The sequence below is a fragment of the Sinocyclocheilus rhinocerous genome, unplaced genomic scaffold (assembly GCF_001515625.1).
Source record: "Sinocyclocheilus rhinocerous isolate Xijiao unplaced genomic scaffold, SAMN03320098_v1.1 scaffold781, whole genome shotgun sequence".
Lineage (NCBI taxonomy): Eukaryota > Metazoa > Chordata > Actinopteri > Cypriniformes > Cyprinidae > Sinocyclocheilus > Sinocyclocheilus rhinocerous.
The window spans coordinates 400003-413542 of NW_015658395.1; positions in this window are offsets into that span (position 1 = coordinate 400003).

Below are 13540 nucleotides of genomic sequence, written 5' to 3' on the forward strand. Positions count from 1 at the left end.
TCTCAGGGTGGCCATGCTCATGTCTTTTTTGATCTTCATTGCAGTTGCCTTTAAAAAAAAACAAATAAAAAAAAAATGCAGTAAATCTTAAATTCCATTAAAAACTATTACAAACTAATTCTAAAACTAGAAAACAGAAAAAAAACCTTGCTAACAATTTCACATTAGTTAAGTTACTGTCAATATAAGATAAGCGTTGCTCATTAAAAATAATTTTAATTTGGTAATTCAATAAGCTGACAAAAGTCATTTAAAACGATATAGCACAGTTTACCATAGTAAAGTTTGTTACCGCCGTGTTGACGGGTAAATGTTACTAGGTTAAACTGGTGTGCAAATATCTGACAAAAACACAGTCAAACGTATACATATTTTTACCTTGTTTGCTGGTCTTATTCTCTCGTAAGGTGCATCGACACACAGCACAGATGTTCCCTGGAATTCTTCCACTCTCGCGGGGTCCATCCCCAGGCAAAACCTCAGTGTCTTCCTCGTACGCGAACAGCGCAGTGCGACGTGACAAAAGACGATATAGAACCCATTATAATCAGTGATACTATGTACAGTGAGTGGATGCGGACAGTAAACTGATGCCCCAGTATATTTTTGACGTACGTAGTACTCCAAGCGCTCACGCTGTTTCTGACACGAAGGACAAACATATTTGCCAATCATTTCATTCAATGTAACACGTCCAACAGAGTCAGTCCCAAGCTGTTGCGGCGTTGTAGACACGGTGTAGAGCAAATCCTATCAGTCCAAATGTAAGAAATGAGGCAAATAAAACAACCTCAATGGAATGGTGCCAAAGAGGCCGTTACGGCAAATACAGTAGTATAAAGCAATTTTAAAAAATACAGTAAGTCTCTGTATGTGGGGTTTGACGTCACAGAAAATTCCCATGATGCAAAGGGTATTACAGTTACTTACTGTAAAGGGAATTTTATCCTGGGTGATATACAGTAAATAACTGTAGAAATTACAGAAATGTCTAACAGTGCACCCTCATGTCAAACCTGTACGAATGACTTTCTTCCATTAAACAGAAATATTTTTGGAGATATTTTGAAGAATGTTCTGGTCGCTCTTATCCGTGCAATTGCAAAGAACGGATACTGAAGCTTTCAACCTCCAAAAAGGATGCAAAAGCACCATAAATTTATCATGAAAGTGGTCCATATGCTATATTTCATTATATTTCAAATGTTGCTTCTCACGTTAACTCAAGAAAAACTAGAATAAGGATGAACATTATGAGGGTGAGTACATGATGTTGAACTGTTCCTTTAAGATGTAAATAATGGGAAATCAGTATTTTCGTTGTTCAGTGTTTTTACTGTTCACTGTTTTAACTTTCATAACCATGTTAGAATTTTGACTATGAAAGATCATCATAATCTATATCAATATATAATCTATATCAATCAAAATCTATATGACTTCGCATTTGAAAAATGGATCTCCAGGAACCTTCCAGAAAGCATAGAAGATCAGATACCTCAAAGAGAGGCACAAAGCATTGTAGGATTTTGATCTGGCCCCAGGAGGGTTGCTCCATCTCTGAGTTCAAAGTTGTGTGTAGTCGTACCAGAGTTTGAGGTGTGAGCATCACAGCAGCTCCCCAGAGCTTAGACTGAGCAAGCCCTCAAAGACCAGAGACAAGAAGAACATGATCTCACTTCAGTACAACACTGCTTCAAAAAGACACCCATTCATAAAAAAATAAAATCTGATACACGGAGAAAAAGATCAAGAATACTTTCCCTAACCTGTTCTCTTTGATCACTGACAAATAAAATAAATTACAAATTTACGTAATGTATATCAAGACCACAAACATTTAGAATTTCATAGAGTGCCTGCTGATAGTGTTGCTTATTTGTATGTTTTGATTTAGCTCCTTATTTACTAGGAGCTACATCAAATGTGTCCTTTTATGCAAGTCATTATATTTCTATAATGCACTATTGTATGTAATTGTATGTAATGCAGCATCCATCTCCGAAAGCAATGACCACATTTATTATTTTGTCTGCTCGCTCTGAGGTTCATGTAATTTATTATATATGAAATTATTATATTCAGTGGCTTCTCCTAGTCAGAGGCGGACAGTAACTAAGTACATTTACTTCAGTATTGTACTTAAGTGCACTTTTTGAGTATCTGTACTATACTTAAGTATTATTTTTTCTGGAAACTTATGACTTTAACTTCACTACATTTGAAAGACAAATATTGTACTTTTCACTCCACTACATTTCTATCAAGGTCCTCGAACTAGAAAGTCGTTACTATGTAGCAGCTCTGAAAGTCAGTGGGTGATTTTTTTCTTCTCTAAAACATGACTTTCTTTTTTTCAGACAGTTTATCAGTAATCACTCTTAGGGCTACATGAAGTGATTTCCCAGCATTTTTTGAACACTGACCAGCTACAAATGTGATAGTTGTTTACAACAATTCAATAAGTTAATATTGTGGTTTATATTAGACACAATATTGTCTGATTTTGCTAAATTGTGTAAGTGAAAATATTACCTATAAAGCCACAGAAGAACTGTTGTGCGTCTCCTAATAAAACACAAAAGGTGTTTGACTGAAGCAGCACTGCACAGACCATTCTGTGTATGACATCAAAGTACCGCGAGAGCGATTAGACAGCATTTTTCTTAAAATTTTTGTTTTGATGTCAAATAAGTCTTGCTGTTTTGCAAGAAGTTAATACTGTGGTATATATTGGACACAATATTGTCTGATTTTGCTAAATTGTGTAAGTGAAAATATTACCTATAAAGCCACAGAAGAACTGTTGTGCGTCTCCTAATAAAACACAATAGGTGTTGGACTTGAAGCAGCACTGCACAGACTGTTCTGTGTGTGACATCAAAATACTGCAAGAGTGATTAGAGAGCATTTTTAAAATGTTTGTTTTGATAGCAAATAAGTCTGTTGCTGTTTTACTTTTTTGTTAAAGCAGTGCTGCTGTTGTAAAGTTATACAGCTACAGTTGTGTTGCTGGGTTTTAAAGCAGGTTTGATTTTTTTTTTTCTTTTATCAGTCTGTATTTACAGGAGTTCACTGTCCACTCTGTTCAAATGTGGATGAATGGCTACACATAGATGTGTGCACACACTGTCAGAACTGTGTGAGATCACTACCATCCTGCTATTGTGGGGGTGGGTGGGGTGTTAAATAATAATTTTTCTGTTGTTGTTGTTTTTCCCCCATAGGTTTTTAACATTCTAAAAGCTCTTTATTCCAAAGAATACTACAAGCTAGTCAGTGTATTAGGTATAATGTATTCTAAGTTGCTTCAGAAGTATTGCAAGTATTACGTACAACAATAAAACAGTGCATTGACATAAAAAAGGAAATTTACTTTTGGTACTTAAGTACTTTTAAAAGCAAGTACTTCTGTACTTTTACTTAAGTAAAAATCTGTCTTTACAACTTTCACTTGTAATGGAGTAATATTTGACCAGCAGTATCTGTACTTTCACTCAAGTAATGGAGTTGTGTACTTTGTCCGCCTCTGCTCCTAGTTTTCTCAGTGATATTTAGTGCCAGTTTATCAGGAATTGATGATTTTGTACTATTGACTACTTGGATGGAGACTGTGCATATTCGTAAATGTTTTATGCGATATTCCAATTTTACACATGTTAAATTTGCAACTTTGGATGGAAACCCGGCTACTGACGACTGGAGTACTGACTGATGAAAATTCATAATCATAGGAATAAATTGCATTTTAAAATATATTCAAAATAGAAAAAAAGTTTTAAATAATATTGTTTACAATATTACTTTTTTAATGTATTTTTGATCAATGAATTCAGCCTTGGGGAGCATGAAAGAGTTCTTTCAAAAACATTAAAAGATACTGCAGTACCATTCAAAAGTTTGGTACTGGTATCTTCATATTTAGCACCTGATTAAACTGAACTCTGGTTAGTGAATAAGATTCAGGTTTTAGCACTGAAATATTGTTCAGTGAATTCATCCAATAGGAAAAACACATCTTTTAACTGACCATGTCATGTCGCTGGCAAATCCTTTGCTACAATTGATACCTTTTTAGTGTTTTCGAGTTCCTCATTACGAGCAATTCAATGAAACTAAATTGCCAGAACATGCATTAAAAGTGTGTCTCTCAATATGCCCAGCTGTCTCTGTTGTTATGGCGAACACTGAAACGAGCAATAAAGTGGTTCGCCGAAGGCAAAGTGGCCAGGTTTGGGCTGGGCGGCACTCCAAATGGACTGTGTTTGTAAATGCAGGTCTTTTTTGTCACAGCGTGTTCTAGCTCAGTGGAAGTTCATGTGGGGATCACTTCATTGAGGAGCAGTGTGAACTCCTCGCTCCTGTGTGTTCTGCAGCAGTGGGGTGTGCGGGAGTGACTGATCTGGCACTCTCCCACACCATCTGGACATAGTATAGTGTTCAAACACGCATGCCTGCCTCTAAACACTCGACTGTTCACTTTAAATGACTGGTACACCTGTGCAGGGCTGCTCTTGTGGACTGCCAATCACGACGACCATCAGGCCTGAGTCAAAAAACTGTATGATAAAGCACCGTATCGATAATTAACAGAAACATGGTGTATATAGACCACAAATCGGCCTTAATTAAGCTAACCTCAATAAATATGTCGGATTCATGAAAGATGACAGGCAGATTTTATCCATAAATGTTATTTAATCTCACAGAGCCAGAATTTGATTATAGTCACATAATTTCTGGATCCTACAATCCACTTGGACAAGAGGGCGCCGAATGACACAGGTCACTTTTTATCTGAAATCACCATAGAAAGGCAGATGTGCATGACCATTGGGTCGTTCATGTAATGATAGCAATTTCTACAAAAGGTTGTAACAGACCGCATATAGACAAAATTTTATGATATCAGTTGGTATGAATCAGAGTGATGTCTCCGTCACCGAATAAACGTCAATGAATCCATCTCTACAGTTACTGAGTCAAAACTCACTCACTCATTGAACTGCACGTACAAACTTAAAAAGGTTTTAAAAAGTTAAAAAGCGGTATGTTTTTGATTCACAAAAAAAGAACCAGTTCGTAAGAGTCAATTATTCTTAAAACTGACTATAGTGGTCGCACTGTATGCTTTTGATTCAGTAAGAAGTGATTCAGTTATTCATAAATCTAACCGTAGTGCCCTCGCTGTATGTTTTTGAATTATCAGAAAGAAGCCGTTCATAAGAGTCATCTATGTGTGGTCACACTGTGTTTTTGATTTACTGAAAAGAACTAGTTCGTAAGAGTCTTTTTATTAGTTTATCGGACTATTGTGGCCACACTGTATGTTTTTGAAACATCAAAGATGTGCTTGGTCACACTGTATGCTTTTGATTCACTAAAAAGAACAAGTTCATAAGAGTCCTTAATTTATGAATCAGAAAATAGTGGTCATGCTGTACAGTATGCTTTTGATTCACTAAAAATAATTTATTCAAGAGACATTTATTAATTTGTGAATCAGACTATAGTGGCCACACTATATCTTTTTGATTTACTAAAAATACTAAGTTCATAAGAGTCATTCATTCATGAATCAGACTATAGTGGTCATGTTGTATGTTTTTGATTTACTAAAAATAATACGTTCTTTAGAGTTTTTTGTTTGTGAATAGCACTTCAGTGGCGCACTGTATGTTTTCATTCACTAAATCTGTTTCAAAAGAGCCATTTATTTGTGAATCGGACTACAGTGGTCACGCAGTTTGACAGTCTATGAACAATGTCAGCACTGGTGTTGTTTGACTCAGTGTGTTTTTGAGAGTATGTAGTAACTGGCATTGGTATTTTAGATCAGCGTTTGTTGCTTGTTAGACTAACCGACATTGCCAGTCAGTAAAGCGTATACAAACTAGATCAACCAATTCAAAATTGAACCCATCGTCTTGTTTCAGGTCCATTTCAGTCATATCCACAAAAGGCAGTGGTGTCTTTACCAGTCTCAGTTGTCTTGTCTGCTGCTCAGGTGCCTGTGGAGTTGAATTAAACGGCACAGGTAAAGTGGGCTCTGTTTGCCGGATGAGACAGACTGTCTCCTTGAATCTTCTGCACCTGGTCTCCCTCTGTCCTCACTGAAGGGCTATGGCCCTGCTGCAATGAGCCTTAATCTGGGAGATCACTCTTTATCCTGCAGGTTCCAGGGGCAATGTGGAGGAACATATCAAGCCATCTCCATGGATTAGGCCATGTGCTCTCTTGTGGGGACAAGTGAAGGGAGAGAAGTCAATCTCCAGGGGATTGTGGCTTTACTCTTTCACCCTCTCACTGTCTTATTTTATTTATTTTTTGGTCTCACTGTTGGTTAGAGTGTTCTGTTATTGTTACTTCAGTGTATTTATTGCTTCAGCAGTTGTGTTACAGTCTGGTGGCAGTCTGGTATCAGGCTTGATACCTTGATCATATCATAATTATTAAAGGAACCAGTTCCACTTATAATGTTAGTTTTACCCTCGGTCTTACAGACAAGGCTTAAACCTAGTCCCAGACTAAAATGAAGATCTGAGCTGTTCAACTGTAAGAAACTTGCTCTGACTGATCTAAAAATATATCAGTGTCTTTGTTTTGTCTCAAGATGCACACCAGTACTGTTTTTTTTCTTTCTAAGGCACGTATATAAAATTACTTAAATTGAATTGAACTATGGCCTAATCCTGGCTTAGTCTGAACCCTGTCTGTGAAACCTGGGGCCTGTTTCATAAAACAAGTTTACCAAATAAGCCAGGCTTATTTCAGTTAGTCTGACTTATTTTGAACCAAATCAGCTTACAATAAGTCAGACTAACTGAAATAAACCTGACTTATTTGGTAAACTTGTTTTATGAAACAGGCCCAAGGCCTTAGAGTTGTTGTTGTTGTTGTTGTTTTTTTCACCAAAACAGCTGTATTGTTATTTTTATGACCACTTTCCATATTCTTGCTGTCCCTTAGAATTAAGCTGGCCTTTTTTCCTTCGAAGACTGTGTAAACCAGGGTTGCATGCTATTAAGTATCAAATCAAGAAAGCATTTATACTGTAGTTCTTATTCAGGTCCCGAATTTGAAGTACTGTAGAAAACAATTTGAATTTTAAATGTAAAGGCAGTAGAATTAAAATGAATTAATATTCAAAGAAATTTAATTAAGACTAATTTATAACTAGAACAGAAAGGTTTGTAAACAGAAATCGGTATGTATGGATGGATGGATGGATGGATGGATGGATGGATAGATAGATAGATAGGTGGATGAATATAGAGAGAAATGGATGTAGAGACAGAAATAGGTATAGAGTTTGATAGATTATAGAGAGGTTGATATAGGGATGGATGGAGGGTGAGATTTAGAGATGGATGGATGGATAGAGAGAGAGATAGTGATAACTAAGTCACTTTGGATTCAAAACAACAACTACTAACCGTCAGATGCAGTTTGATGTACAGCTAGCCATCAGTTCTTCATTTATGGCAGTAAATAACATTAGTATCCCAAGGTCACACCAGGAGAAGTTGAGGTCTGGATAGTCCTGTGCTCTCCTCGGCATAAAACAACCTGCCAACCGTAATCTGATACACATTCATTTACAGAGATATCCATATAGCATTTCTGCGCTAATGGTTGTGTACGATGAAAAAAAGTGAGCATGCTAAAGAAAATAGTGTCTGTCTGTATATACGTCTTTGACAGTGTCCTATGCTAGATTCACTCTAGTGGAGCGCTACTGCAGGCATCGATGGAGGCGAGGTAAAGAAGAGCCGGCGCGCTGATTTCTCCTCCACCAGTGACAGCACAGAGTAATGACTGGTAATGCTTCAGTATGATTACTGCACGTCATTTTTCGTTTTTCTTTCGTGTTCACTCTCCAAGAGAATGTTTTATCTGTGAAAACGTGTGTACTCATGTGTGCGTGATTTGGGGTGTGTGTGTGCGAGAGAGAGAGAGAGACAGGTACCGATGTTGCAGTGCACAACACAGAGTACCGATAAATGACAAAAAGTGAACGAAGAAAACAAACAGAATCTGAGAGACGGCAAAACAAAGATTTTATGAAAAAGAAACATTTGATGTGACCCTCTCCCCAAGAAATGAAATGTCTGCTTTCTGTCTTGCTTTACTGTGACCAAAAATAATAACACATAACGAATAAATGTTTCATAACGTGTCAGTTTGACCAGAGCTGCAGTCCAAAATCATCAATACCTGAAATCAAACACATTTCCCTGCAGAGATGCCAACATTCGTAGTGCATTTATGGTAAAATGACTTCAGAAGCATGCTGGGTGCTGTTTCCAGGAGGTAGTCTTGTGATATATAGCAATGCACATTAGTTTTTCTGTCTTTATACAATCTATCAATGACGGGGGAGAGAATTGCTTCTTTATTCCCTGCCTGAAGTTATTACATCACTTCATGAATTTCATTAAAATGTTTTTTTGCATGAATTTGTCATTACCAGGGCTGCACAGAATCTGTCCCCGTCTGTCATTTATAACGTTCTAGCACCACGTGTGTTCGCCTATTAATTATTCATTAATAACTTGGTTTGTTTTGTTTTTCAGCTAGTGTAGTAATATTAGATCTATTTAAAACATTTACCATGTAAATGTAAATACCATTATTCAGAATGGCCAAAAATCAATGCAGAAAATACAGATGTTATTGTTTAGCAACATACCTTCATTAAATCTTAGGGTAAATATAATGAATTCAATAAAATTCTGATTAAATTAAGCCAACAAAAAGACAATTTGGGAGTTTGTAGATTGCTGGATCACTCCTTCACATAATGGGCAGAACTTCTCTCACATTTGATTCCAGCTCTCATAATAGTCTGGCACTTGCATTGTTTTCCTTCATTAGAGATAGATAGATAGATAGATAGATAGATAGATGATAGATGCCTTTGTTAAATCTTAGCGTAAATATAATTAATTATATCAAATTGAAGTTAAATTAAACCAACAAAAAAAAGAGACCATACTGTAGATTGCTGGATCTTTCCTCCACACAATGAGCAGAACTTCTCTCACATTTGATTCCAGCTCTCATATTAGTCTGGCACTTCGTTTTCCATCATTCACGAAAAGTTCAACTTTGCTTGACATCTCTGATTTGTAATAACTTCTGTGCTGTCAGGTTTGGGCCTGTAAACTCCCTTCTGTCACTTTTCCAACTTGCAGGAAAGACCTCCAGCCCTGAGATCCATCTTGCGGGCTGCTCTGGGCTGACTGCCTGGCCATCCTTCCCGCCTGCCCAGGCCAGATACAGTGAGGCCAGATGGAGGAGCTAATCACTGGAGCAGCAGGCAGTGCGGCTGCTCCTGATCAGAACGTGTTTAGGTAGCCCACGGGACGGGGTTCAGTATGTTCATTCGGCCACAAGCTCCCACATCATCTTGTGGCTGTCTCAGTCTGTCTGTCCCTTTCTGAACAGTTGTTTATCATAAGCATTTTTGTGTAGCTTGGTTCATTTCATATGCTGCACTGGTATGTAAATATGGTAGTAATTTACTATTGAATATATATAAAAGTAACAGGGTATTACCATCACCATGTTACTGCCATTATTTGTATATAAAAGAAACAATATATTATTCTACAGAAATTATTTATTTATTTTAGTGTCGTCAAACGATTAATCATGATTAATCACATCCAAAATAAAAGTTTTTGTTTACATAATATGTGTGTGTTGTGTATATTTATTATGTGTATATAAATACACACATATGTGTGTATATATTTAAGAATGTTATGTAAATATATTAAATATATTTATATATAATATAAATTATGTGAATATCAATATATACATGTAAATACATGCAAATATTTTCAAAATATATACTGTATGTGTGTATTTATATATACATAATAAACATATTATGTAAACAAAAACTTTTATTTTGGATGCAATTAATTGCGATTAATCCTTTGACAGAACTAATTTATTTATATCTATAAATTTAATAGTAGGCTTATGACATAATCAAATCTACAAAATCTACAAAACTATACAGTACATTTGGATTTTATTTCTGTTTTGTGCCACTATTTGTGTTGGAGTGGTAGTAGTAATAATAATAAGCATATATTTGTTTTCTTTTTTATTATTACTTATTTTTATTGAGACACTTTTTTGAGACACGAAGGCAAAAACTTTTAGTTCAATAAAATTCACCTAAATTCATCATAACCTTTTTAATATTAAGCCTATATTTAATTTTCTTTGTACTTTGTGTTGCAAAAATTACATTATGAAAGTTTTTAATTAAGAAAATGGCTTAAAATCAAATCAAATGGTAATTATAATGCTTTACAGGATCAATAATGAAGGGATAGTTCAGCCAAAAACAACCTTTTCATTATTTTCTCGCCCTCATGTCTTTCCAAACCTGTGATTTATTCCAGTTTACTTCTGTGGAACACTAAAGAAAATTGATGAGGGAAAAGGGATTAGAGGATGTTTTTGTCCTCAAAAAAGAAAATACCTTAAAATTATATTATATTTTCAGAGTCTTTCAAAGCCGCTCAATAGCTCTATGTGAGGCAGAGGCCGAAATGTAAGCTGTTATTCACTAAAAAATAAAAGCACGCATCTGGTGTGTCAGCACGTTTATCTCAGGACAGATGCTTTCCATATGTTTTAGGAGAAGAACACTAAGTGTTCTCACAGACCTTTTTAATGATGTCTAGACATCATAAGTAGCCGTGCAGAGAACAGGAGCCCTGTAGCTGCTGTTGGAGTGAGATGACATGGCTCACTGCTGTTCCTCAAGGCCCCCTGCTGAATGAAGGCTGCATTGCTGAACTGAGCAGCGCTCCTTCAATGCAGTCTACTTTACGCCCTCTTTATAAAGACTGACACACCGGTTCTTTAGGGGGAAGACAATTATACAGTCTGCATGGCACTATAATGAACTGTGGGGCTCCAGGAACAGACTCTGGGGTCTTGCTTGTCAGTCATGTCATTATGAATTACCCCCTTCCGACCCACCTTTACCCTCGACCCTGTCTGAAGACATGAGGTCACCAGAAGCAGACAAGGTAAGAAGGAAGTGCCGCCTAATTCAGCATTTGCATTTGTGCTGCTGTTACCTCTTTTCCTCGGCGATTCCTTTCTAGACTTCGGCAGCGTTTTATCAGAGGAGGCAAAAGAGGTGCAACATTGAGCAGTGCCTCCACATCACTGTGATTGGCTGATTACTCTGTCAGTGCGTAATGCCAACCTATCATGTTCACCTGACTTAGGTCACTAGAAACATTAAATTAAATTAACATAAAACTGTCCAAGTGTAATATACCAGAAACAATGTACAACTGATGATGATGACATAATTTTTCTATCATTTAAATGTTTTAGTATGTATTTTTGCAACACAAAATGTATACAGAAAATAACAGAAAACTGTAAATATTGGCAAAAAGAATTCAGGTCAATTTGGTTTAATTTTATTCATTTATTTTAGATTTGCCTAATGGTAATTTAAGGCTAAAATAATATTGTAGTTAAAATATGAAATATTGTGAAATATTATTATTAATGTTATTAATATTATATATTTTTTCCATTTTTACTATAAAGTATATTTAAATGTAATTTATTCCTTTATGACAGATCATGTAACACTAAAGATTGAAATAATGGCTACTGAAAATTCAGTTTTGCCATCATAGGAATAAATTATATTTTAAAATACATTAAAATAGAAAACAGTTCTGTTACATTGTAACTATATTTCACAGTAGTACTGTTTTTACAGTAGATCAAATAACTGCAGTCTTAGTAAGCATGATACTTCTTTCAGTAACAATAAAAAGTTCCAAACTTTTGAACAGTAGTGTATTTATAAACTCAAACCCAGAGAGGGAACTTGGCCTAATATTAGAAGTTCACAACAATGCTAGACTTGGCAAAAAAAATTTCTCTCGCACACTTTTTAACCTCCTGGGGCATAATTTTAGACGTTGTTGGCCCATGTTTAGTGCACAGCATCAGTGTCCAAAGTGGACAGATAGTAGACGGGGGTTAACATCATAGGCTTGTGAGTTCTGAGTTGCCCACTCTCTCCACAGGGAGCATGGGAGTTATTTTAATAGTTCTGTGAGGCCTGACGACAGGTTAATTTGCCTTTCAGAATGCAGTCTTTGCCCCTGCTGGCTTCCTCTGTGGCTTCCTCTGTGTGGTGACAGCTTACGCATTGATCCAGAATGATCATGACAATGGCACATATCATGTTTCATTGTAAGAAATGACAGCAAAAAGTGACTTCTAAGTGCAGGTCCCGCTGGGCCAACTGATATTTCAGTACGACTGTAGAAACCGCAACGTATGCATGAATATTATACCGTAGGAGTCCATTCTCTTTTATAAGTGGGCTTAACCTCGAATAAACCAAATCCCTATGAATACCTCATTCTCAAATTTCAGCTACAATTTTCATTGTGCCCTCCTCCATGCTGTGCAATGTTGAATTGGGTTCCTTGGCGCTGGAGAGCAGGATGGGTTTTGACAGGGCGACCCCTTCTGCACTCCTTTGGAGCGGTGCGCTTGACAGAAACTCATTAATTATCTTGGACGGGGTAGCATCTCGCAAAGCCTTCATGAAAGGATGCCAGTCACCTGCCCACTTGAGCTGAAAAATCGTTAGAGACTCTTAACTTTCTTGCCTACGTGTTCATCTCGTCAGTGGGAGAATACTGCCTGCTGTCCGACACTGTCAGACTCTATTGTACTGAAGCCGAACACAGAGGCCCGGTTTGAAGCTGAAATGGAGAAGACAGGTGAGGGAATGAACGAAGTTGGTGTGTATGAGGGAGCATAACTCCATAAGGCTTTTTGGTAGGCGTGAGGTTCCTACAGTACATGTCCTGGGACCACAACTAGAAATGAAATTTCATGTTTTGTTTTTCTGGCATGGAACTAGGAGTGGGTGAAATATGATTAAACACAATAAACCAGTAGAAATCTGACAAATGACAAATTTTGGATTATTGATAGTATCATGGCTATGCATGTGTGACGTTACTGTGCTGTGTCATCATGAAATCTTTTAAATGCATTGTTGAGCCTGACAGTTTAAACTTTCAAGCGATTTTAAACCTAACGTCCATTTTAGCGAGTATTTACACAGTCGTTTATGTCTTGTATGTAAACAGCTGGGAGAAAATTGAATTTGTGTCAGCATATTAGATCCGTGCATTAGGTCTTAAAGTGACAGCAGCCATAATGTCAATTAAATAATAAAAGAAAAATCACAAACGTTGGTAGCTTAAATATGAATCCATGAATATTTAATTTGTACAGTGCAGACTATGCAGTGTTTGTTTTTGTTGTTTGTTTTACATTTGAGTATTCAATTTTTTGTAGTTCCCTTTCATGGGAACTTCGAACTGCGTCCTCTAGGGGTCGCTATGGGGAACGCCTCGTCGTGACCCGTGTCTGAAGCATACATTGAAAAAACACCAACTCGTTGGCCGGCGACAGCGATGACGTCACTACCGGTGCGACTATAGTATAAATA